A 13,619-nucleotide genomic window follows, 5' to 3' on the forward strand; every position below is an offset into this window, starting at 1 on the left:
CCCCCACCCCCGCCTGCCACCAGCTCAGAGTGCACCTGGCTAGGTGTGACCCCTCCCTCAGCCAGCCGCAGCCTGTGTGTGGAGCCAGCAGTTCATCTGGGTATGGAATTCTCATGAAGTGGTGGCTTTTCTTGCTGTAGATGGGCCGTAGTTCTTTATATTATCACATTACTCACCTCAGAGCAGCTTCCAGTCCTCCAGCCACTACACACTGCATGGAAATTCAGACAGGTTATGGCTTTCCTGGGTGCCTGCTTTTATCTTGTTATCCCTGTGCTCCTGCAGCTGCTGAAAAATCAGGGCCCACCGCGGTACACACTTTTTGATCTAAGCATATCTTTCAGCATTTCACACTAAAATCAGATTCATACCAGTCACGTGACTCCAACTGTGTCGCCAGGCTCAGCTAGGTTAATTTTGTAGGTGGCCTGCGACACTACTGGCAGGTTACAGTTATTGCACCTAATCCAGCTAAATATATCTTAAATATAGATCATAAATTGCTAATTTAAAAGGGCAATATGTTAGACAACCTAACCATCCAAGGTTTCAATGGCCTCTTTACTAACACCATGTATGAGGCTTCACAACACTTACATGATGTCCTTTCTACATCATTAATCTTAATTCTGGGGATTAGTTTTGTCCTCAATATTTTTTTTCCTAAAAAATGGTTTTGCAATCTGGCTGAGAATGAGGCATTTTTAGAAATGGTACAATCTTTACAGATGGAAACAACATGTCTCAAGAAAGTGTTTGGAAATCTGAAGAAGGATATGACCACTTTAACAAAACTCAGTCAACTGAGGTTCTTATGGAAATGGTACAGACTTCATCTAATGGAAGATTCAGCAATCTGGAGAAGGAAACAGCTGACTTGGCACATAAAACCCAATCAATGACAGTGGGTGCTGAAACATTATTTGAGAGAGTTCGCACTGTTGAATGTATTAATCGGACTCTGTCAAAGGGGTATGACAGACTGACTGACAGAATGTATCTCCAGAAAGGTAATATGCATGCTATGAAGATCATGTCCAAGGATGAGACATTATCTCTACTGGACAGACTTCATACCTTGGACTCCTCAATGAGGGCACCAGAGCAGAATACTGGACAGGAGCTCCAGACATTACAAAAGTCAGTGGTAACCAGATTTGAAAAGATTGAGGGAATTATCAAATTTGATGACCAGGAACAAAAAGTACAAAGGCAAAACTTAACCTCATCAGTACATAAAAATCCCCGGGATGACTTCCCCAGATTCTGCCTTTCCTGTAATAACAACAGAAAAAGTACCTGGCCCCAAGTACCCTAAGGTTGTCAAAGAATGTACATGGGAGCCCATATGTGACTGATCTAAAGGAAATTAAACAATTGAAGTTTATGGCCTACATCTGTCCTTTGTTTGGGAAATGGTCAAAACCTAGGCTTTCAGTAGCAAAGCCATTTCTCAAGATTGGGCTCAGTTAATCTCAGCAGTCCTAGAAAGTGGACAGCAATTACTTTGGAGGTGCTTTTTAAAAGAGGAGGCAAGAATTTTAGAGCAACAAGAAAAAGCAAAAGGACTTGAGGTTTCCCTAGATCAAATTTTTACTCTGATCCTCAGGATCAAGCTTTTTATGATGACCACACCTTGTCTCTATGTAGCACAGCAGCTTTAAAGCTTGGGACAGGATTCAGGAACCAAAAAAGAGATTGAATCATATCTTAGGGTTAAACGGGATCAGAGAAAACCTTTTTAGTGACTTTTTGCAAAGACTAACTAGGGCCATACAAATAGGGATAACTGACCCAGAAGCTAGATGTATAATAATTGAATCTTTGGTTTCTGAGAATGCCAATATTGAATGTAAATGATCCTTGGGCCTTTAAAGATCAGAGCAGCACTCATGGATGAATGTCAAGACACTTGACTATGGTACTGGTGTGGGTAGGAGAAGCAATTTCTAATGGTAAGAGAAGACATCAAAATACCAGCTGTTTTAATTGTGGTAGAATGGGACATCTTAGAAGAGATTGCAGACAATGGATTTCTAGGAATAATGTCTCCTCTGGGAATGGCAGAAATAGGAGGACTCAGCCTTCAGCTGAATGTAGGAGGTGTGGCAAAGGCCAACATTGGACCAATGAATATAGGTCAATGAAAGATAGACAAGGCAATCTGATACCATCGGGAAACATCATGGGGGGGGGGGCCTCTCACAGGTGGCCATGATGAATGTGGTCTAGTCATTCCCAGTTACTGTGGAGAATGTGTCTCACCAGGAAAATTAAAAAATCCAATGCCTGCTGTAGAAAGCAATACTGGTCTGAATGATGGGTTAAATGTGGAGGATGAGTTAAAAACTCCAATAGGACAGAGTAAACACATATTCTGGAAGACTTCTATAAACAATCAAAGACCAAAGCTAAGAGTTTGTATAAATGACATTTTTATTGAAGGCTTATTAGACACAGGTGCAGATGTAAGTATCATTACTCCAGAATCTTGGCATCTGAATTGGCCTCTTCAAGAGGCAGATATTCAGATCCTGGGAATTGGAGCCCTATCTTGGGTAAAACAAAGCATGAGATGGGTTGAATGCATAGGACCAGAAGGGCAAAGAAGAAGATTAAGGCCATATATAGCCAATATTGCATTGAATTTGTGGGGTCATGACCTATTGCAGAAATGGAATACCCAGATTAACATTCCTGCAGCCCAAAAAACTTATGTTTCTGGGGAAAATATTAGAAGATATTATAGATGACAGGCACCAGCCATTCAGGCTGTACAAGAACACAAAGTGATTGATAAACCTTCAGAGGTACCAATGGCCCTACCTTTAAAATGGTTAACTGAAAAACCAATATGGGTTAAACAGTGGCCTCTAGCTGGGGAAAAGTTGCAGGATTTAGAACAGCTGGTACAAGAGCAACTAGATGCTCACCAAATAGAAGAACCGAGTAGCCCTTTGAATTCTCCTGTATTTGTTGTTAAAAAGAAATCTGGAAAATTGAGAATGGTGACAGATCTAAGGGCTATCAACAAGGTTATTCAACCTATGGGCCCTCTGCAATCTGGAATTCCTCTGCCTTCTCTGTTGCCAAAGGGATGGCCTCTTATAGTTATTGATTTCAAGGATTGTTACTTCACTAAACTTTTACAGGAAATGGATAGAAAAAAGTTTGCCTTCACAGTGCCTACTTATAATAATTCTCAGCCTACTAGGAAATATCAATGGACCGTTTTCCCACAGGGCATGCTACATGGCCCCACCCTGTGCCAATAATTTGTCAGCCAGCCATTGAAAATAATTCATAAGCAATTTCCTAAGTCTATAATTTACCATTATATGGATGACATTTTGTTATCTGATTCAAACACAGATACTTTAGAAAGGATGTTTGAAGAAGTAAAGAAAGTCTTACCTAAATGGTGATTACAAATTGCTCCTGAAAAGATTCAAAGAGGAGATTCTGTTAATTTCCTAGGTTACAGAATAGGTTTACAGAAAATTAGAACACAAACAGCACAAATTAGGAGAGACTGGTTGTAGACTCTTAATGACTTTGAAAGATTACTGGGAGACATTTCTAGTCTATGACAGGCTGTTGGGAAAACACCTGATCTAATAATTCATTTAAACAAAACCTTAGATGGTGATAAAGACTTGAATAATCCCAGAGAACTAACAGCTGAAGCAGAAAAGGAACTGACAATTGTTGAGGAGAAATTACAGGAGGCACATGTGGAAAGAGTGAATCCAAATATTTTTGTTTGTTTGTTTGTTTTTTTGAGACAGGGTTTCTCTGTGGCTTTGGAGCCTGTCCTGGCACTAGCTCTGTAGACCAGGCTGGTCTCGAACTCACAGAGATCCGCCTGCCTCTGCCTCCCTAGTGCTGGGATTAAAGGCATACACCACCATTGCCCGGCCCAAATCTTTTTTTGTTTTGTTTTGTTTTGTTTTTTTTTCGAGACAGGGTTTCTCTGTGGTTTTGGAGCCTGTCCTGGAACTAGCTCTGTAGACCAAGCTGGTCTCGAACTCACAGAGATCCTCCTGCCTCTGCCTCCCAAGTGCTGGGATTAAAGGCGTGCGTCACCGCCACCCGGCCCGGCCCAAATCTTAATTGTATTCTGGTCATATTGCTTTCCAGAATTTCTCCTACAGGAATTTTAATGCAGAGGGATGATATTATTTTAGAATGGATCTTTTTTATCACATAAACCAAGTAAAAAAAAAACTTATGTGTAAAAAGTATGTGAAAGAATTATAAAAGGTAAAATGAGACCTCCTCAATTAGCAGAGATTATAGTGCCTTTTACTGTTGATAAAATAAAAAAGTTTTGCAAAGACAATGAACACTGGCAAAGGGCTTGTGCTAATTTTTTGGGAGAAATAAATAGCAATTATCCCAAAAGTGATAGACTTAACCTTATAAAGAGAATTTCTTGGATTCTTCCCCAAATTGTACATGATGCACCAATAACTGGAGCCCATACATTTTATACTGATGCAAATAAATCAGGGAAGGCAGGTTACAAATCAGAAGAATTAAGTAAGGTGGAACAAAGCCCTTATAATTCTGTCCAGAAGGCAGAATTATATGCTATTCTTATGGTACTAAGGGATTTTAAAGAACCTTTATATAGTTACTGATTTACAATATGCAGAAAGATTTATCTTGCATATTGAAACTGCTGAATTAATACCAGATGACACAGAGTTGACTTTATTATTCATCCAGGTGCACAACATAATCAGGAATAGGCTTTGTCCTATGTACATAGCACACATCCAATCCCATACAGGTCTGCCAGGTCCTCTAGCACAAGGTAATGCAGAAATTGATCAATTACTGATTGGAAGTATGTTGCAGGCCTCAGAATTTCATAAAAAACATCATGTCAATAGCAAAGGTTTAAAGAAAGAGTTTTCTATTGCATGGAAACAAGCTAAGGAGATTATAAAGAGTAGTCCGACTTGCTCTTTCTATAATTAAACATCATTGCCTGCAGGGAGTAACCCTAAGGGTACTCAAAGGAATGAAATCTGGCAGATGGATGTGTTCTACTTTATGGAATTTGGTAAATTAAAATTTGTACACTGCCCCATAGACACATATTCAGGTTTTCAATGGTCAACTGCCTTGAGCTTAGAAAAGGCTGATTCAGTAATCACACATTTATTGGAAGTTATGGCCATCATGGGTATACCTGCACAAATAAAGACAGACAATGGTCCAGTATATGTGTCTAAGAAAATGAAATGCAAAAAAAGAAAAAAATGAATTTTTTTTGCTTATTATAATATAAAGCACATTACAGGTATATCAAATAATCCTACAGGTCAGGCAGTTATAGAAAGGTCAAATCGTACTATAAAGAATATGCTGAACAAATAGAAAGGGATGGAAAATACCTCCAGAAATAGATTGCATAATGATTTATTAACCGTGAATTTTCTTAATGCTAATGAGAAAGGAACAACAGCAGCAGAGAGGCATTGGATAATGGAAAGAACTTCTGTATTGAATCAACCATGATATTTCAAGGATGTGTTTACCTCACAATGAAAACCAGGGGTTTCTAAAAAGGAAAAATTATGGATACCATCAAAATTAATAAATATTCACTTCAAAAAGAAGAAACCTATTGAAACAGAGAAATGACAGCTCATCCACAATGGTGACAACCATACAGGTGGTAAGGAAAGCAATATAGGGTTGGGGCAGGGTCTGCTCTTATCTTTGCAGGAAAATATACATCATCAAAAATTCAAGAGACCCTGGGTATTTGAATGCTGACAGAACGAAAAATAATTATCCTCTAAGGAGCATCTAGAAAATAGAATGTGGTTTATGAATCCAGGTACTGTTTACACTTACATTTACACACACATATATGTATATATGTGTGTGTGTGTATATTCACCTGGTTTTGGAGTTGGACAATGGCTCTGTACTTCTCTAAATCCAAGCTTGTTGTTAAAAGGAACATTCAGAGTTTCTGTCTCATATCAGGAGCCATCTGATATGGGACAGAAGGAAGACTTTAGGAAAAAATTTTTACTTTCTCCATGCCTTTTTTGTCTATATCATATTCTTTATTGAATTATGTTTATATGAATGATGTTTAAGTTTTCCATGATGAACAATAGATTTTCCTACAGATCCTTTTCCTGCAGTAATCTTTGAAGTTTCCAGGAAGAAGATTGGGGGGGCATGGCAACATCTCCACCTAGTTGAGATGACATTGTGATGCTGACAGTGCTAACATAAGACTGCTTCTTTTTTTGAGTACCAGCTGCTGAAATGGTGCACCTTCTCATGACATTCTGGCCAGAACTCCAAATAAGAACTTTGAAAAAAAAAAAAAACCTATCTATCAACTGCTCGGAAATTGTTTGCAGCTATACTAGACAGTAATTTGGAAACTTAACCATCACTTTAATTTTGCATACCCCCATTAAAGAGAACATTGCCCCCATGGCAGCAGGAAGCAATTCTAGAAGATGACGCCCCCATCCCAAAAATAGTTTGTCCATAGGGTTGGGAACACTGTTTAGGGGTTGTTGATTACTAATGTATTAGATAGAGGGTTGGGGTGAAACCCTCTATCTGTTTGTTAAGAAAAGGGGGGGATAGTAATAGTGGGTAATAAAGTGAATACTTGTGAGCTGTTATTCATGGATAATTTACATTGGTATAGTTTTTGTATATTGATACAAAGTTCAAATTATATTTGTTATTTTTTTTACATTATTTGTACCCCTATACAAAGTTATTTTGTCAGATTGTATATATGTATGTTATTATCTCTGTTTAGGACATTTTGTATATTGATATAACTTTTAGGATATATTTTCATATTGCATTATATATTACTCCTACCTCTGATCAAAATACTTATATATTGTTGATATTTTGAGGTCATTATCCTCATTTGTTGCACATTTGTTTACAGGTTATTTAATTATCTGACATGAAGTTTTAGTCTTTAAGTTATACAGGTATTAATTATTATAGGTCAATAGTTGTTCATGCTTGCTGTACATACAGTCAGATCAATTAGGTTCTTTAGATACATAGAGATTGTATTCTGTCTAGATGGGTAATCTTCAACCACTTCAAGGATCTATAGAACATGGCATTTAAATAACTTAGGGTTCTGTTGACATGAGACATGATTGCTCCTCAGAGCACTAATCTATTCCTGAGAGAATGTTTTTTTTTAATATTTATTTATTTATTATGTATACAATATTCTGTCTGTGTGTATGCCTGCAGGCCAGAAGAGGGCACCAGACCCCATTACAGATGGTTGTGAGCCACCATGTGGTTGCCGGGAATTGAACTCAGGACCTTTGGAAGAGCAGGCAATGCTCTTAACCACTGAGCCATCTCTCCAGCCCCCTCTTGAGAGAATGTTGAGCACCAAAGACACTCCACTTGGAGCTTGTTTCTTCTTGGCAAAACTGGCCTTTGGGCAAGGAACTGCCCATGCCTCGACCACTGACAAGTTACATGATATCCAGAAATGGATAAGCAGGACTGTCAAATCTTGCCAACACAGGAAAAGATGGTTTTGAAAATTTTCCTGCCTCTGAAAATGGTCTGTCAGTTATGCTAGGCCTTAGCCAAAGTTGGTTGCTTCAACATTGCAAATGAGACTTTGGTTGATTGCTCAGGTAGCTAATTGTCTCTGTCATGTATTGCTTGCTTTGGAAGCTACTTGATTGTACTTCCTGCCTGCTCAAGTAATATTATCTCCCTTCTCAGGCCTTCGATATGAAGATTAGATAGTCATAGTTATTGTACTCCTATGATCTAGTCAAACCATTTCCTATACAAGACTTAGACTCCATAGGATAGAATGTTTATTAAAATATTTAGCATATGTTCCATGCTTAATATTGTTTATGCTGATTATAATTCTAATCTTATACTTGATATCTGTTTATAGTATATATTGTTTTGTATCAGGTTTGGAACTCTCTTACTTAAACAAAAGGGGGAGGTGCTATGAGAGTTCCTTCTGCTCCTTCAGCCAATAGCCTTTAAGATACCAGCCCCCTTGGGTGTGGTCTCTTTTGCTTTAAAAAGCAGTGGTAGCCCTGCTCTCGCTCTCTTGCTTCCGGCTCTGTTTCGAGCTGCTAGACTCTGTTCCTGGTGGCACAGAGGGCTGTTGTCTAGGACAGTGATCTGTAAGTTTCCCCTTTCAATAAATAACCCTTTTATTAATCATAATTCCAAACTGGTGTGGGATTGTTTTGTGACTTACGTCTACACTCCAGCTTCTATAATTCCCTTGGCTTGTGTTTTCTTTATTGTCTCTATTTCAGTTTTCAAGTCCTGAATAGTTTCTTTCATATGTTTGATTTCTTTTTCTTAGTTTTCTTTAAGTGATTTCCTGATGTCTTCCAATTCTTTGTTTTTGCCTCAATTTTTAAAGAAAATTTCTTATTTTATCTTTAAGAATTTCAAACATTCTCCTGAAGTTATTTTTAGGTTATTTTCTTGTGATCCATCCATATTTGGTTGTTCAGGTCTTGCTGTTGTAGGGTCTTTGGGTCTTACTGGTATTGTGTTGCTCTTTGTGGTGTAGCATGTGATCTTACCTTTTCTACTCATCTTTTCCTCTAATAGGTGTGGTTGGGGCTGTCTGAGATTCTGTTGAATAATCTTCTAGGTGCCAGTGAATCCAAAGCTCAGATGGTTGTTCCTCGTTGTACAGTCAGTGCCACAGTTCTTGTTACCCTGTTGGCTACTCCTGTTCCTGGAGATAGCTCAGCAGTCCTGTGCTTTGCTCTGTTCGGTTGGAGTTTGCTGTCTCAGGCCTACTTTGGCCTAGGCTGCTGGCTTTGATCTTTAAATCCTGCTCTGGATCCCCTCCTGCAGAAGTCCCTAGCTTGGAGCTGGACCTGTTCTGATAGAGATGGCTGACTCTGGATCTGGTCCCTGGCTCAGTCCTGATCCTCCAGTGTCCTGGGACTGGGTTGGCTCCTGGGACTCGATTTCTAATATATATTTGTTAACTATACATTACATTTTTAAAATTGTTTTTATTTTTTAAATATTTATGTATTTATTTATTATGTATACAATATTCTGTCTGTGTGCATGCCTGCAGGCCAGAAGAGGGCACCAGACCCCATTACAGATGGTTATGAGCCACCATGTGGTTGCTGGGAATTGAACTCAGGACCTTTGGAAGAGCAGGCAATGCTCTTAACCTCTGAGCAGTCTCTCCAGCCCCCTATACATTACATTTTTAAATGAGCTGCACAAACAGAATAACTTATACAAAAGCAGAAATATATATACACAGTGTAACAAAATCAACCTTAAATTTGTATCAATAACCAAGATTTATACCAATGCAAAGTATTCGTTTCTATATCATATCCTCCCTATTTTTTCCAGAAATTGACTGTGGCTATTAATCACTTATAATCAACCCCCTTTAAATGAAAACAAATATTTATAAGCAATATTTCGGAATTTGGGCTTAGTTTTCTCCAAACTGCTTCCTGCTGTTTATTGGGTGAAGTATTTTTAGAGTCCATGGTGGCCTTTGAGGGAGTCTTGGCTCATCAAATCACATTAGTCTGGAAGAAGGTCTGAAAGACCCTCAACGAGGACCTCTTTTCAGGAGGAGACCTCCCCAACGCCAAGGAACAGGCCGAGACCGCACGGATGCAAATCGCAAGAGGTTTATTGATTAGACACAGGTACCTGTGGGCAGCAAGATCTCTCGGAAGATTTGCGCACCTGCCAACTGGAGGGCGGGCTTTTTATAGGGAAGAGCAAAAAGCAAGTTTACAGAAGCAAAAGCGTGGTTATCGATCAACCGGAATGAGGCGGTGGCATGAATGGTTTCCCCTCTCAGCATGGGTGTCAGCAAGAAGCAAGTTTACAGAAGCAAAAGCGTGGTTATCGGAATGCGGCGGGGGGCATGAAAGGTTTCCTCTCTCAGCATGGATGCCTGGCAACAATCATCCTGTTCCTATCTTATAGCTAACCTGCTTTGTTGACATCCTATCTTATTGACATCTTGCCTTGCAGTCTTCCTATCTCTATCCCCTGCTCTCTCAGGCACATGAGATGTTCTAACGGGAGCAGGCTGGCTGCTGATCCGGAGATTTGTTTAAAACAAACAGTACGTTCCCCCGGGAGCATGCTAGCTGCGGGTTTTGAGGAGGGGGTCTGTAGGGTCTTTCAGGTCACATGCTCTCTTCTGTGGGAACAAAAGCAGAGCATCTTTTCCAAAGTAACATATCCTTAAAGCAAAATTTTGAAATGAAGATATCCTTATGTTTGTTTAACCTCCAGAACAAATATATCTCTGCAATGAAAAATTCAAAGAAAACACAATAATATGCATAATCCTGATTCTCCGTGGCTTTCCCATCTTTACATGGCTTATTTTTCTTTACCCCTTAATCTGTGACTGTCTGCACTCCTTTATTTTACTTTTACTGACTCTTTAAAGACTTTACTTCTTTTTATAACTGTCTATACTCTTTTTCCTCTGTCTCCCAAACCTATGTACATTTTTGAAACACACCTTTGACCTGTTCAGAGTTTTATTTCTGTTTGACTCTGTTTTTATTGTGTTTCTGTAATCATTTTCTGACGAGGAGCGCTTTTTAAAATGCTAAGCAGCATGTCCAGGACTAATTGGCTCCGCCTCATTCAACATGGTGGAGGTATGTCACAACCAGCTCTGCAAGCCACACTCACTGCACCGGTTCTAGGGATGCAGTGGATCTATATCATGCTGATCACTGTTGGGGACTGTGGACCCCTGAATTTCCTGTGAACCCCTGCCTGCTGGAGTAAACAACTTGTTTTCCTGTGCTTGCAGCTGCTCTGAGCATGAGACCCTCAGGAGTTCCTGATGGCAGGGGAGTGATTTCTCGTGGGCTTGCAGCTGAGAGTTAAGATGTGGTTATTTAGTCAATGAGACCCTATATAAGCTGCCCTGGAACACAAGAAAGGGGAATTCTTGGCTTTACCCATGTCCTTGTGTGTGTGTGTGTGTGTGTGTGTGTGTGTGTGTTTCAATCTCCAGGCCCTTGCCCAACTCATGAACTGTACCATAGCATGTAGTGTGTACAGCAGGAGTTGTGTTACAGCTCACAAACCCCATTTAAGTGCAGAATCTTCCAAAAGAGCCAGAGTTGTTTGTGCAACAAGGACCAACTAGAAAGCCTTCTTTAAAAGGAGTCACACCTCTGCTCACTGCTGGCAAGTAGGGCCCACCTGAGAAAACGCTGCTACTAAGAAACCGTGTTTAACTCTCTTCTTTTGTGTCTAGAATTCCTTCCCAACTTCTCTCAGGTTTTATGTGAACATCGTTGCCTCATGTTGGCGTGACATTTTCTATGCAAAGATTGCGCAATCATTTCCTGATCACCCAGACCATAATAATCACACAGAAACTATTTTAATTACAACACTGTTTGGCCAATGTCTCAGGCGTATTTCTAGCTAGCTCTTACATCTTAAATAACCCATTTCTATTCATTTATGTATCACCACAAGGCTGTGACCAATTGGTAGGTGTCCTTCTCCTTTGGCAGACACTCTCCAACTCCACCTACTCTCTCTGTATATCTCTGTTTGGATTTCCTGCCTAGCATTACTCTGCTAAACCATTGGCTGAAACAGTTTTATTCCTTAACCAATTAAAGCATCACATATACAAAAGGATATTATATATTGTTGGAGGCCATGTGGGTCCAACACAGATTCCCTAACTAGACTGGAATGGAGTCGTGAGGAATAAACCCACGCAGCTTACACGGTCATCATGGAAGGGCAAGATCTCTCTCAAAGATCTCTCGTTTATTCTCCAAACACCTCATATATCATCACATCATTGAGTGGGAAAACACAGTAGGCTGTCTCCTAGGCAACCAGGTGCGTGGGCTCAAGTCATGTCCACATCTACCTGTCTGCTAGCAGTCACGTAGGCCATGAATTAGCATCTCTATAAGACATCCTCCAAATTACAAAGGGAGGAAGCACCAAACCTCTTAACTCCTAAGTCATCAGCTTCAGCCAACATCTTTTCTCAGGTAATCTACATTTACAACAAAAGAAACTAGGAGCAGCACATCCTGGCTATTGTTAAACAGAGACAGCTCGTCTGCAGAGTTATGTGATCAGCTCAGACCAGGCTAATGGCTCTTGTGCCATACAGAAATATGGGCCTACAATATATCAGTTTATAACCATCTTGTAAACCTGCCTTTGTTACAAAAGGTTGTCCAACCAGCTGTTACTGCCTTGTCATAACTAACTTGTTACCCTGTAACCAACCACATCTTTGTTTCTGGAGGGACAAAGTTGTTAGATTTACTTTCTGCTCCTTTAACCCTACCTGTTTTGCCTGTCAAGTACTCCATTTGGAAACCTGCCACCCTATGCACTACAGTCTAAAAGTCTTCTCCTCCACACATCCAGTGCGGACATCTTGAACCTGCGTTAAGGGGAGGCAGCCTGTGTACACAAATAAATATCTTGCATTAAAGCCAGGCTGTGGTAGCATACTTTTAATACAAGCCCTTAGGAAGCCAAGGTAGACAGATCTCTGAGTCTAAGGCCAATCTGCTCTACAGAGCAAGTGTTAATTAATTTGGCCATGATGATTTGGTTCAGTGACCTTTCTCCTCCCATTTTGGGGATTAACATTTAGAGGCCCCAGTGAGATCGAGATGACAAACCAAATTCAGAAAGCCGGAAGCTGGCTCCTTCCCTCTGGGCCTCTGATACTGAGGAGCTGCTGTTCAGAGGGTTGTGCTACGGAGTTACTCCGAGGTCTGAGACATGCCTTCCGCTTGTCAGGCCGCCTGAGTAACAGCCACATCAAAACCAGGAAAACACAAGCATCTCCTTTCTTTGGGGACCTGTGCTGGCAGGTCATGGAGGATTTATTTACTTACTATTTATTTATTTATTTATTTATTTAATTTTTTTTTGAGAGAGGGCTTCTCTGTGCAGTTCTGGCTGTCTTTGAATTTGCTCTGTAGATCAGGCAGGCCTTGAACTCACAGAGATCCTCCTGCCTCTGCCTTGCGAGTGCTGAGATTAAAGGTGTGTGTCATCACTGCCCATCTTGGAAGCTTTTATTTTTTTCTGTGAGATCTGGTTTCTTGTTCTGTAGGATCCTGATCTGTTGGATCCGGGGAGGGTCTAGCATGCCTAGCATTTCCTCATCCAAGGCATAGGGAGATGTCCCACACTCCTCTGGTTATTTCTGCCTAGGTGGGAGTTCAACCAGAGCCACCACTTCTTTTTCTGACCTCCCCTGGTGACAGGTCAGATCTGTCACCTGAGGATGCTCTTGATGACACTGGGGTCTAGAAAATTGGAGCAGCCCATAGTCTAACCATCCATTGGCAGGGTTTCATCACCTTGGCTACACAACAGAGTCAAAGAACCAAAAGGACGTTCATGGCACTGGGGTCCAAGCTGAGGATTTGGAGAGGCCATGCAAGGGACATCAGGCATGTCAGGCATTCCAAGAGTGGGGGGAAGTTGGAAATTGTTGTTCTCTTGCGACACTACAACTCCCAGCGTTCCCCTGGGGACACATTTCCCAGAAGCTTTTGCATTCCCCGTTAAAA

This window comes from Microtus oregoni, unplaced genomic scaffold (assembly GCF_018167655.1).
Source record: "Microtus oregoni isolate MIOR12 unplaced genomic scaffold, Mior012 000025F_ref0000491, whole genome shotgun sequence".
In the NCBI taxonomy this organism is placed as follows: domain Eukaryota; kingdom Metazoa; phylum Chordata; class Mammalia; order Rodentia; family Cricetidae; genus Microtus; species Microtus oregoni.